We start from the raw sequence: 12,101 nt of genomic DNA, 5'->3' as shown, positions 1-12,101 counted from the left end.
AACTACTTTTAATAAACTATTCCCGATCAACATTGTATTAGGCCATTCTTGCAGTGCTGTAAAGAAATACCTAAGACTGGGTAATTTATAAAAATAGGAGTTTTAATTGGCTTGTGGTTCTTCAGGCTTTACAGGAAGCATGGTGCTAACATCTGCTTGGTTTCTGGTGAAGCCTCAGGGAGCCTTCAATCACGGCAGAAGGGGAAGGTGGAGCAGGCAAATCACATGGCAAAAGCAGGAGCAGATGAGAGAGAGTGGGGGAGGAGGTGCCACACACTTTAAGCCACCAGACCTCATGTGAACTCAGAGAGCTCACTTACTGCCAAGTGATTTATCACCCAAACCATTCATGAGAGATCTGCCCTATGATTCAAACACCTCCTGCCAGGCCCCACCTCCAACACTGGGGATTGTAATTCAACATGAGATGTGGCAGGAACTAACATTGAAACTATATCAAACATTATAATGTAACACAACACTATAAATATCCTTCATTACAGAGGTCAACTTGGAGTCTTCTTTTCTCCCCTTATCTTTGAAACCAGTTAATTTCTTATGTTTGTTTTGCACTGTGGCTTAAAGCTTGAAGCCCTCACACCATAACCTTAAGTTATTTTATGAAACCCACTGCTTCTGTTCTTTATCCCACTGGAGTTACTCACCTAGAGAACATATATGCCTGTGGTTCTCACATCCCTATTACCACTGAGGCCTTGGTGGTCTTCTTTCCCTTATGAATTCTTCTTCTGTGCATTTCTTTTTATTTATTTATTTATTTAATTTATTTTTTTATTTTTTTCCGAGATGGAGTTTCACTCTTGTTGCCCAGGCTGGAGTGCAGTGGTGCAATCTCGACTCACCGCAACCTCTGCCTCCCGGGTTCAAGCGATTCTCCTGCCTCAGCCTCCAGAGTAGCTGGGATTACAGGCATGTGCCACCACGCATGACTACTTTTTTGTATTTTTAGTAGAGACAGGGTTTCTCCCTGTTGGTCAGGATGGTCTCGAACTGCCGACCTCAGGTGATCCGCCCACCTCGGCCTCCCAAAGTGCCGGGATTACAGGCGTGAGCCACCATGCCCGGCCTCTTCTGTGCATTTCTAGGCCTGTGGTAGTAACTAACGATGCTTTAAAAAATAGATCACTAATGTATATTTTGTAAAAAAAGATAGTTGTAGCATGACTTGCAAGTCTTAGAGGCATTGTGTGTTGGGGGTCATACTAAGAAAGGAGGAAATTCTGTTATACAGTCATGTGCCATATAAAGGTGATTCTGGCAATGGTCCTATAAGATTATAATATCTTATTTTTACTGTACTTTCTTTTTGTTTGTTTAGATACACAAATACGTGCCAGCATGTTAAAACTGGCAACAGTATTCAGTACTGTAACAAACTGTATGGGTTTGCCACATAGCTATATTGGTATATACACCCAACCATATATTCATAAGATCCTGGTTGAATATCAACTATATTGGTATATAGTCCCTAGGTGTACAGTAGGCTGTATGACCTAGGTTTATGTAAAGACTTACACAACGATAAAATCACCTAACAAATAATTTCTCTGACTGTATTCCCATCATTAAGTGATACATTACTGCAGTAGCATACCTTCCTTGTTCTTTCTCTCTTTCTCTCTCCCTCTTTCTTCTATCTGAAACTAGGCAATGAAGATAGTAGATGAGATCATTTCCTATTGCCAGATCAGGAGATATTTTAAGTCTTTTTGCTGTTTATAATCATAGAAATACAGCCAGTCTGCTGTTCACAAGGACTGTTCAGAGACCTAAATATATTAAAATTGATGTATCATGTCAAATAGATACCATAGTTAATAAATATCAGAGTCAAATTTCACTTATTTTACTATAATTTGAGAGATTTATAGGGTTTTGGAAAACAGAAAGTAAAATACACTATACTTAAGTCAAATTCGATCTTTTGGGCTATTTTGCATATCTAAGATCAAAAAATAATAATTGTGTGGATGATAATTATAATACTGGTGATAATTGCAAAGGCTTTAAAACAATTACATAGAAGATGCTAATGATTTTTTAAAGAAAATATTTCAAAATAAAATTGCATTTTTGAGACCAATTACATTTTTAAAATAATGTAATAAAAAGACTAAAATTAAAAACAATCTTGAAATTTTAGTTTTTCTTTATTGGATAACAATTAAGGTTTTCAATTGTTCCAGGTTTGGTATACTTCTGCCTAATTTTCCTTCTCTCCTTATAATCCTCTCTATATGTATTATCACTCAAATGTATGTATACATATATACATATTTATACATATGTATTTTTATAATACGTATATTATAAAAATAATGGCTGCCTCTTACTGAGTATCAGCCACATGAAGACTGTACTAGGAAACTTCCATTTGTTATCTCACAACAACCCCAGAGAAGAGACGGTGCTATATCCACTTCATGGCTAGAAACACAGATATCTCAAGTTTACATATTGGTAACTGGCATCTCTGGGATACAAATCCACCTCTTTCTGCAACACTAAAGAGTTACATGATTGATTTCTACATAAGTCAAAATGAGAGGTAAAGCCAGTTGGGCTTCCTGGTCGGGTGCGGACTTGGAGAACTTTTCTGTCTAGCTAAAGATTTATAAACGCACCAATCAGCACTCTGTAAAAACGGACCAATCAGCACTCTGTAAAATGAACCAATCAGCAGGATGTGGGTGGGGCCAAATAAGGGAATAAAAGTAGGCCACCCAAGCCAGCAGTGGCAACTAGCTTCGGTCCCCCAGGATGTGGAAGCTGTGTTCTTTGGTTCTTCACAACAAATCTTGCTGCTGCTCACGCTGGGTCCTCACTACCTTTATGAGCTGTAGCACTCACTGTGAAGGTCTGCAGCTTCACTCCTGAAGTCAGCAAGACCACAAACCCACCAGAAGGAGGAAACTCCCTACACATCTGAACATCTGAAAGAACAAACTCCGGACACACGATCTTTAAGAACTGTAACCCTCACCACAAGGGTCTGTGGCTTCATACTTGAAGTCAGTGAGACCAAGAACCCACCGGAAGGAACCAATTCTAGACACAAAAAGATAGGTTTATAACTAAATACAAAAATTTTCTCTTCCTTTTTTATATTCCCCCTATTCTTCTTCACACTTGGAAGATGTTTTCCAGCATAACTTCCACTTCCCTGCACACTCTCCTCCCTGTCATCAACGATGAGTAGTACTAACAACGGAAGTTCCTATGAGTGCAACAAGCATAAACCAGTAGAAATTAATTTAGTAATTGTCAGATGAGACAAATAATTCTGTTTCTCAATGGTTGGCTGCTAAAATATCATTGAAAATGTATTTTTTAAATGCAAATTTTAGGGGCACCTCCTTCAAGTAATTCTGTTTAGGTGAGCTGGGAAGAAGCCTGGGAATTCTCTGTGAAACCTTCTAAGGTGATTCTCATTCACAGGCAGGTGTGAGAACCACTGGCTAAATCAAAAGCAGAACTGATAGTCAATACTTCATTAAGGCCAAGCTTAAGAATTACTCAGCTGCACATTAGAATCACCTTTTGACATCTTTGAAATCCTGATGTTCAGGCTCTGGCCCAGATCAATCACATCAGGATGTCTGGAGGTGGGGTATTTTTAAAGTATTTTTAAAGCTCCCCAGGTAACTACAATATGCAGCCAATATTGAGACTCTCTAAGGGTGGAAATAATCAGTCCGAGTTTTGTTATCAGAAGCAAATCTGTACATGTCTGCAGCAACCTAAGTTCTTGCCCCCTCAGAAGAAAGAATTTGACTGAGGGGCATAAGGCAGAAGGAGAGACTGAGACAAATTTTAAAGCGAGAGTGAAATTTTATTAAACAACTTTAAACCAGGAATAAAAGGAAGTAAAGTTCACTTGGAAGAGGGTCAACCAGGCGATTTGAGGGAGTAAGTGTACAGTTTAACGGTTGACTTAGGGTTTTATACATTAGCATGATTCCAGGGTCTTGTGTTCCTTATCCCCTGATTCTTCCTTTGGGGTGGGCTGTCCACATGCACAGTGGCCTGCTAGCACTTGGGAGGGGAGTATGTGCAGTGTGTTTACTGGAATTGTACGCATGCTCACTTGAGGTGTTTTTTCCTTACCAGTCCAGTGTTCCTAAAGGAAGGTCATCCGCCATTTTGCCTCTCAGTGCACATGCTTGCGCCCACTCACCCAACTCCTGAGATCTTCTCAGGAAGCTGCTGATCACCAGTTTCAGGTGTTTCTGTCTATTGGAAGACTGTCTCTCTGGTGCTGCTGCAACCAATTATTATTTTAGAGAGACTGTGTAACAACTGCCTGACCATCACCTGATGGTTGCCTGGCATTCCTAGGGGTTGGGGGGCTCTCTCATGCCCTGCTCCTGTGTGGCTAGCTACCTACCATTACAGCCTATTTTGGTTGTTTGTCCTGCAGTTCTCCTCTCTCTTTTCCGTGTTCCACTCTCTGGGCTAGAGTTGCAGAGTTGTCACCCTGAATGTGATGACATGTGAACATCCCTCTCCATCTTGACTATAGCTCCAACAGGGAGCAGGAAACTGGGTTTGCAGCTTCTGGGTGGCTTGTCCTCCACTGGATCAAAATATTTAAGCGTTCAAAACTGAAATGTGAAAGAACAATGTATCCTAATTTCATTTATTTATCCAACAGTTATTTAAGCTGAATGTAAATATTATCTTTTACTCACTAAAAGAAACATAGGTTATACTCTAACTTGCTTACACATATCCACATACAAATGCTGACACAAACACCCACACACAGTTATATAATCTCTATTGAAAATTTTTGCTTAAAACTTTGTTGCTTTGTGTATTTCAGAACCAGGATGGGAAGAAAGGCAGGCAGAATTGTTAGGGACTCTAGGATCCTTATAACTGCCTGTTTTGTCTGTGTAAGAATGGACACACAGAAGATAAAATTAAAATCTCAAAGATTATTGATGGTTAGCAGTAAAGGTGCCAAAAACAGATACAACATTTTTTACACAGCATTTCTCTGCTACTCCAATTCCCAAAGGGCATTGTTGGTAAACGCTTTAAGTTGAGTGGGGGATAATTCAGATTCCTCAGAGAAAACAGGAAGCCAGTGTGAGCATCCAGGGTCAGGCAATCAAAGCTAATGAGGTGATAAAGGACTGGCAGGCTATGAGTCATCAACACCTGCTGGCATTTTTTTCTGGAACACGTTTGAATATACTTTTTGTCTAAAATCTACTTCCAGTCCTTTTTTTTTCCCTGATGTGTTTGAATCTGGTCCAGCGTGCTCTCAAATCACCCCAAGGGTTGGGATGCTTTCCTCAGTGTCTGTCATAAGAACGTGAAATAAAATAGCAATAGTCTGACTGGTGATTGGAAAGTAGAGAAAATTTTAAAATTACCTCCAGTTTATATCTAAGTCAGTTTAAATCAGGGGATGGGATGGGTCCAAACTCCAGCAGGACAAGCTCAGAATTTTATGAGTCAATAGAAAATAAGTTTGAAAACAAGTTTAGAACCTAAAATACAATTTGATTCAAATTTCTTTAGAAAAAAAAAAAAGACTTAAAAGCACAGCAAAATGCAAATAAAAGGGCAAATTCAAGAATAAAAATATTTTACAAGTTCCAGTGACCACCCACACACACACACACACACACACACACACACACAAATCCTATTTAAATATGGGATAGTGGGAAGCTGACATTGTACAACAACAGCAACCACAAAAAAAGTACCAGGCTGATCCTCATATTGTTTTAACTCTGTCAATAACTATGAGCCCTGAGGAAGTCATATACAATTTTCAGAACCTTAGGTTCTTCATACTTAAAAGAAAGGTTAGGCATAATTAGTATCTTCCACATCTCCAAAACATTTAGTTCTTTATGTACTTGGAAACTTCAGACTTCGAACTGTCTAAAAGATCTACATGTTTCTTTTATAAAGAAAATTGCTTTAAAATTGAATTTGGTACTTACATTCCCTCCCCCTTTAGAAAACTAAAACCACCTGAATTCACCCTACTTCAATTTAGTCTATAGAAAATTAATAATGCTCTACTAAAATGCAGGCATTTTCCATAGTGGAGAAAACGTTTCAAGGTAAAACATCTTTACAGAAATTGTTTCCCCTTGAGATCGCGCCACTGCATTTCAGCCTGACAATGGACTGAGACTCCGTCTCAAAAAAAAAAATTGTTTCCCATTAATTCTACATCCCACAACTGTTTTAATTAAAGAAGACCATGGGCCCAGGTGTGGTGGCTCACACCTGTACTCCCAGCACTTTGGGAGGCCAAAGTGGGCAAATCACTTGAGGTCAGGAGTGTAAAACCAGCATGGCCATCATGGTGAAACCCCATCTCTACTAAAGATACAAAAATTACCTGAGCATCATGGCGGGCACCTGTAATCTCATCTACTCGGGAGGCAGAGGCAGAAGAATTGCTTGAACCCAGGAGGCAGAGGTTGCAGTGAGCCAAGATCATGCCACTGCACTCCAGCTTAGGCAACAGAGTGGGACTCCATCTCAAAAAAAAAAAAAAAAAAAAAAAAAAAAGACCATGAAGTCAAGTAACTATCTCTGGAAAGAAAATAGATTTTACTATTCATGGATAGGATTTTTCAGTGTTTGACCAGCATACCATCCTCTTCCCTCTTGCAAGTTCCTTTTTCTTGCTGAATCTTTTTTTCCACCATCATCTTACCTCCCCAAAACAGAAAGACTTCTCTTAGTTTTCAGTTTCTTCATGAGTTTGTGGTTCAGAAGATTTTCTTGTCGTTTCCAGATTTTACTTCTTCCCTCCAAGTGATTCCAACATTTGACATAATAGAGGTAACTACCTTTATTATTCAGAAACTCATTAGATATTTTGAGGCAAGTCTTGCTAATGGGACTTCATTCTTATCAGAAATGGTCTGCCTTTAGCTTTATTGTCTAATGTGATGGCAACCATCTGGCTTTAAAATGAATAAAGACTTCAGGTTTACCATGCAATTCATAGAAGCTAAAAGGTGAATCCTGTTGTGAATCTCCATTGATTTAAAGTAAAGTACAGAGAAGCTTACCATGTAATTCTGTTGTAAAATGCTATTGATTTACTGTATGATATAGAAGCTCATACTGTAGCTTTACTGTGAGACTCCTATTCACTGTGCAGTATTATGAAACCAACTGAGTCACTTCATGGTGAAACTCTGATTTAATATGGATCCCTAAGGATTGTATTATGTCGCTGTATGGTAATAAAACTTGAAGTTTTGTTAATTTATTGTGAATTTCTCAGTAGAAGCCCATCTGTAGCCTGAGGCATGGCTTTAGCCATGTCTTGGGCAACAGCAAGCACAGTCTTACTATATGGAAGTCGTTAAAAAGCAACCTCAGAACATCTTCTGGCTTAAGACATGTGCATTACTAATCTTCCTCTTGGTAAGAAAGATGAAAGATTTTACCCTCATCAGGAAATTATTAATAACAAAGTTCATAGCATAAATATGCCCAAACCTGAGAGGGGAAATAACAATGTGATCATCTTTAGTGTTAATTCACTTTAAGATTAGCTATATTTTATAAATACTTTGAGATGGCTAGTGACTATCTTCATTTGCCCACATTTTATTTTCTATTTAGAAAAGTCTATTATTTGAACTACAAAACTAAATAAGATAGCATAAAATAGATTATTATTTGAGGAGTGATGTTTTAAATTTTCAGGAAAAAAAGTGTATTGTGGGAGGATTTTCAAATTTGAAAATTATATAAAAGAAGCCATAAAGTGTATAAAATTTTATTATATTTCTTGGTCTAAATACCATAGTTAATTTATAATATTTTTTCTAAGTTTATAGATATTTTTAATTGGGAAAGAGTTATTATTTATAGGATTATAAATCTGTTACTTATTAGAAAAGGCTTACTTTTCTTGAAATTTAATAAAATAAGCTCTTTTCAGAAGAAACTCAGTATCAAACATCATTTTTTGTATATGTTGGGGTTTTGTCCTTTTTATAAATTATTCAAATCTGTCTTTTTCTTAACTCTGCATGTTTGTTCTCTAACTTGTAAATATGTACTTAGTAGTAAAAAAATGAGTGAATAGCCCTGTATTTCAGTCCTATTGTTCAAGAAATACATTGTGATTTAGTGTGCTAGAAAGATTCTTTTGAACTTTATAGACAGATACAAATCTGTAAGATGTGTTTCAGAAAGTTTAATTTTTGAATGTTCTCATTTTCTTAAATGTATATAGAATTTAACTGTGAAGAATGATGTTTGAGGGACTGCTTGAATCTGATATATCATTATATTTTCTGTCAGTCAAAAACTAAATACCTCTGCAGTCTATTAAAAGTAATGAAGTAAATTTTTTTTAAAAAAATCACACACACACACACACACACAAAGTACTCCTTTATCCTATCCAAAGCAATGAGAATTATTGAGAATGGAAAGAAGGAAACAAGTCAAGAGGTCAGAACATATCGAGATTAAAATCCTGAAACTGGTCCCACATTTGCTTCCTCCTCTCCCCACCACCCACACAGCATGTCTGCCCCCAAGGGAACTCCTTCTTTTAAGCTGTAGCTCCCAACTAAAGAGGTCTTAAACCGTATGGACATGGTAAGGAGAAATCCATGTCTTCTCTCTTGTCACAAAAGATTAAAAATTCTGAAGGTCTTTGGCAAATACTTAATTCCTGCTTCCTTCTCCAATTGGAATAGTTAAAAAAAAAAAAAAAAAGGAAAAAAAAGAAAGAAAACAGAAACTTTTTTTAAAAAAATTAAATGCATGCTTAACAAATATCAGACACTATTTTAGTAGTTCTGCATGCAGTAACTGATTGACTCCTCACATTGACTTTCGATGTTTTATTGTGACCCTGATTTTACCAATGCAGAAGCTGAGCACAGAAGGTAAAAAACAAAACAAAACAAAACAAAAACCTACCAAAGACTCAAGAAATAGTAAGTGGTGGACCTGAGCCTCCAACTCAGATAGTCTAATTCCAGAGACTACACCATGTAAGACTCCACACTCAACTTCCCCAATAAGCATAGTGACTATACTTTTTCAGGTTGTACAGTTGTGTGTGTTTCTTTGTAGAGATTTCGATCAATTACAGGTAAATACATTATTTCCTTCTATCTCATTATACTCTCTCTCTCTCTCTGTCTCTGTGTGTGTGTGTGTGTGTGTGTATCTGATGTGAATAATGCATTTCAGAATTCTTTACAGTACTGTGGGCAAAATGCAATGTGTAAAATGTCCTTTCCTGTTGTGAGTACATATCCTGACATAGCTGTTTCTGTCCTATGAAAAACTGTGCTTATTATTAAAGAGAACAAAGGGGTGTTGTATAACTCCAACCAGTATCAAACAAAAAGCATGTGATCTCTTGACAATGCAAGAATTTTCCCTCCTGGGAATATCAGATAGCTCAAAAATGTTAAATGTGCTGCCAAAATTATATTCTTAAAAATATCCCAAACCAAATAAAACAGAAGCCATTCAATCAGCAACTATTCTCTATAGAATCCCTCTCCTTCCTAAAAGAAGTAAGTGATGTAGTGAAATGAGATCATTTACACGTCAAGAAGCTTTTAACTGTCTTCACTGCAAACTTGATTGATAGTCATCACATTGGACCTAACAGCCCGGCAGATAACATACTTTTTTAAGCATGTAAAAACCTTCCTTGGATATTAAGAAATATTCTAGGTGTTAGAACACCTGTTTGGCTTCTGTAGCAGTTTAAAATAGCAAACGTTAGCCCTAAGGGCACACGAAACTATAAGCATGGAAGTGGCATCTTGAAAGCAGCAAAAGGCTCTGTGGAATTTTTTGCCCTCAGATTCAGGGCTTATGGAAACCTCCATGAACTATCGGACAGGTCTTGATCTTGCAGGGCAATGCTCCTCAGACTTAAGCATTCAGAGAATATGCCTAGAGCACTTGTGAAAATACACATTTCTGAGCCTGTCAGTTTGCATTTCTAAAAAGCTTAGAGCTAATGCTCCTGCTGCTACGAGGACTCCAGTTTAAGTTGCTTTGAACAATGCTATTTCAGGGCATCCTGAAACCAGTGTGATTCCTGAAACTGCCACACATTTTTCACTATTCTTTTCTTTTTTCTCATACCAGTGAGACAGAAAAATAGCTAAGGTCACTGTGCAGCATAGGGCTTCTCTAACTGGGAACATGAGTATGAAAATTGAGTATTTCTGAAATGGAGGATCCATTCTATCCCACCTTCTCCATGAGCTTCAACTGAGGCAGGTGACCTTGCCAATTGAATTCTTGGTTGTTGTTTCATTCTATGAAGAGAAGCCATAATGATTTGAAGTACATGTAGCGTCCAATTCAAATGCTTTGCAGATTTCAGTCAAGATGTTTCTTTATTCTCCACTTGGCTTTAGGCTTCTGTTATTCCAACCCATAGCATAGTTTTCAGTTGAAGTGTTGAGTAATTAAATCATGCAATCACTCACTTAGTGTCACCTCTTAAGAGGGATGTCCAAAGAAGCTTAATATAATACATTTGTGAAGCTTCTTAGCAACAGGATCTGACTTTGTATGTAGTATTTTTATGTTAAAAAAAAAAAAAAGGAAAACAATTAGTGTAACAGACTTGTTATAGGTAAAAAGGACATCCTCATTTACTAGATGGGGGAATTGTGGCTCTAAAAATCAGATTATTTTTTCAAGAACATGTGTCAAGAACATTGAGAGACAGACAGCAGGCTTGCTGTGTGCCACAGTATGTGGAATGAGGTGAAGCTGTAGCTGAAGCAAGCTGCCCAGCGGGCCTCCTAGGTCCATCATTGGATGAAGGACACAACTGAGACTAGAGCACCTACAGTGCCAGAAAGAGTTGAAGTAGCACTGAGATGGCAGAAGAGACGGATCTCGAGGATGCCCTCACCATGTGAAGAGAAGAGACTTCATATTTCACCAGACCTCCTAGTCTGAAACAATAGGCTGCAGCACATGACTAATTACCAGGTGTGACAAGGGACTTCTTGTAGAGGGAGGCCAGTGAAGACTCTAAAAATAGTAAAGAACCAATATGTAGATTTTTAGGCCAACAGAGTGAGGAAGAGGTCATAAATTAAACACTGATGGGTTGACTTTGAAATACTGGTGGGGCATTCCAGTGGATGTACATTTTGAGAAACTAATTTGACAATCATTTGCTTATAAGTAAAAACTGAAGGTATAGGCTTTACCATCACCATCATTGGGTTTTTATGCCATCCCACCAGGACTCCCTTTTTGCCTGACCCATCCGTATTATAATAGAGAGAACAGCCATATTCACACAACGTGCCATCTCCCTTCCAGGTCATAGTTCACTGGATGAGGAGTGAGTACACTGCCCAAACTGAACTAATGAATTTGGAGTTCAGACTAGAAGAGACTAGCTTCAAACAGATTGCTTGTTCAACATAAAAGACGTAAATTTGGGAAGTTGTTTCAGCAGCCATTTTCCATCACATAGAGAAAGAAACAGAGAAAGCCAGTCTAAAGCAGAAGTGAAAGGATGATGTTGGCATGAGGAGAAACACAACAGAGGTGAGAACAGATAGAAAAGATGTCCTGGGTTACCTACAGTACTTCTGTTTCAGGTTAGATTCATTCCTAAAACCTAGATGCGTTGAAGGTCTTAGGGTCCCTGAGGCACTCTTCTATCTCAACTGAAAAAATTCATTATTTTATTTAATCAAGTTCAATTTGATTTCCATTACTTTTAACCAAGAGTCTTAGCCAGACACAGTGGCTCTTGCCTGTAATCCCAGCACCTTGGGAGGCTGAGGCAGATGGATCACTTGAGGCCAGGAGTTCAAGACCAGACTGGCCAACATGGTGAAACCCCATTTCTACTAAAAATACAAAAATTATCCAGGCATGGTGGTGCGTTCCCATCATCCCAGCTACTTGGTAGGCTGAGGCAGGAGATTCATAGAACCTGGGAAGCAGAGGTTGCAGTGAGCCAAGATCGTGCTACTGCACTCCAGCCTGGATGACAGAATGAGATTGTCTCAAAAATAAATAAATAAATAAATAAATAAATAAATAAATAAATAAATAAA

This window comes from Piliocolobus tephrosceles, chromosome 5 (assembly GCF_002776525.5).
Source record: "Piliocolobus tephrosceles isolate RC106 chromosome 5, ASM277652v3, whole genome shotgun sequence".
Taxonomy (NCBI): domain Eukaryota; kingdom Metazoa; phylum Chordata; class Mammalia; order Primates; family Cercopithecidae; genus Piliocolobus; species Piliocolobus tephrosceles.
Note: the sequence above shows the minus strand (reverse complement) of the source record.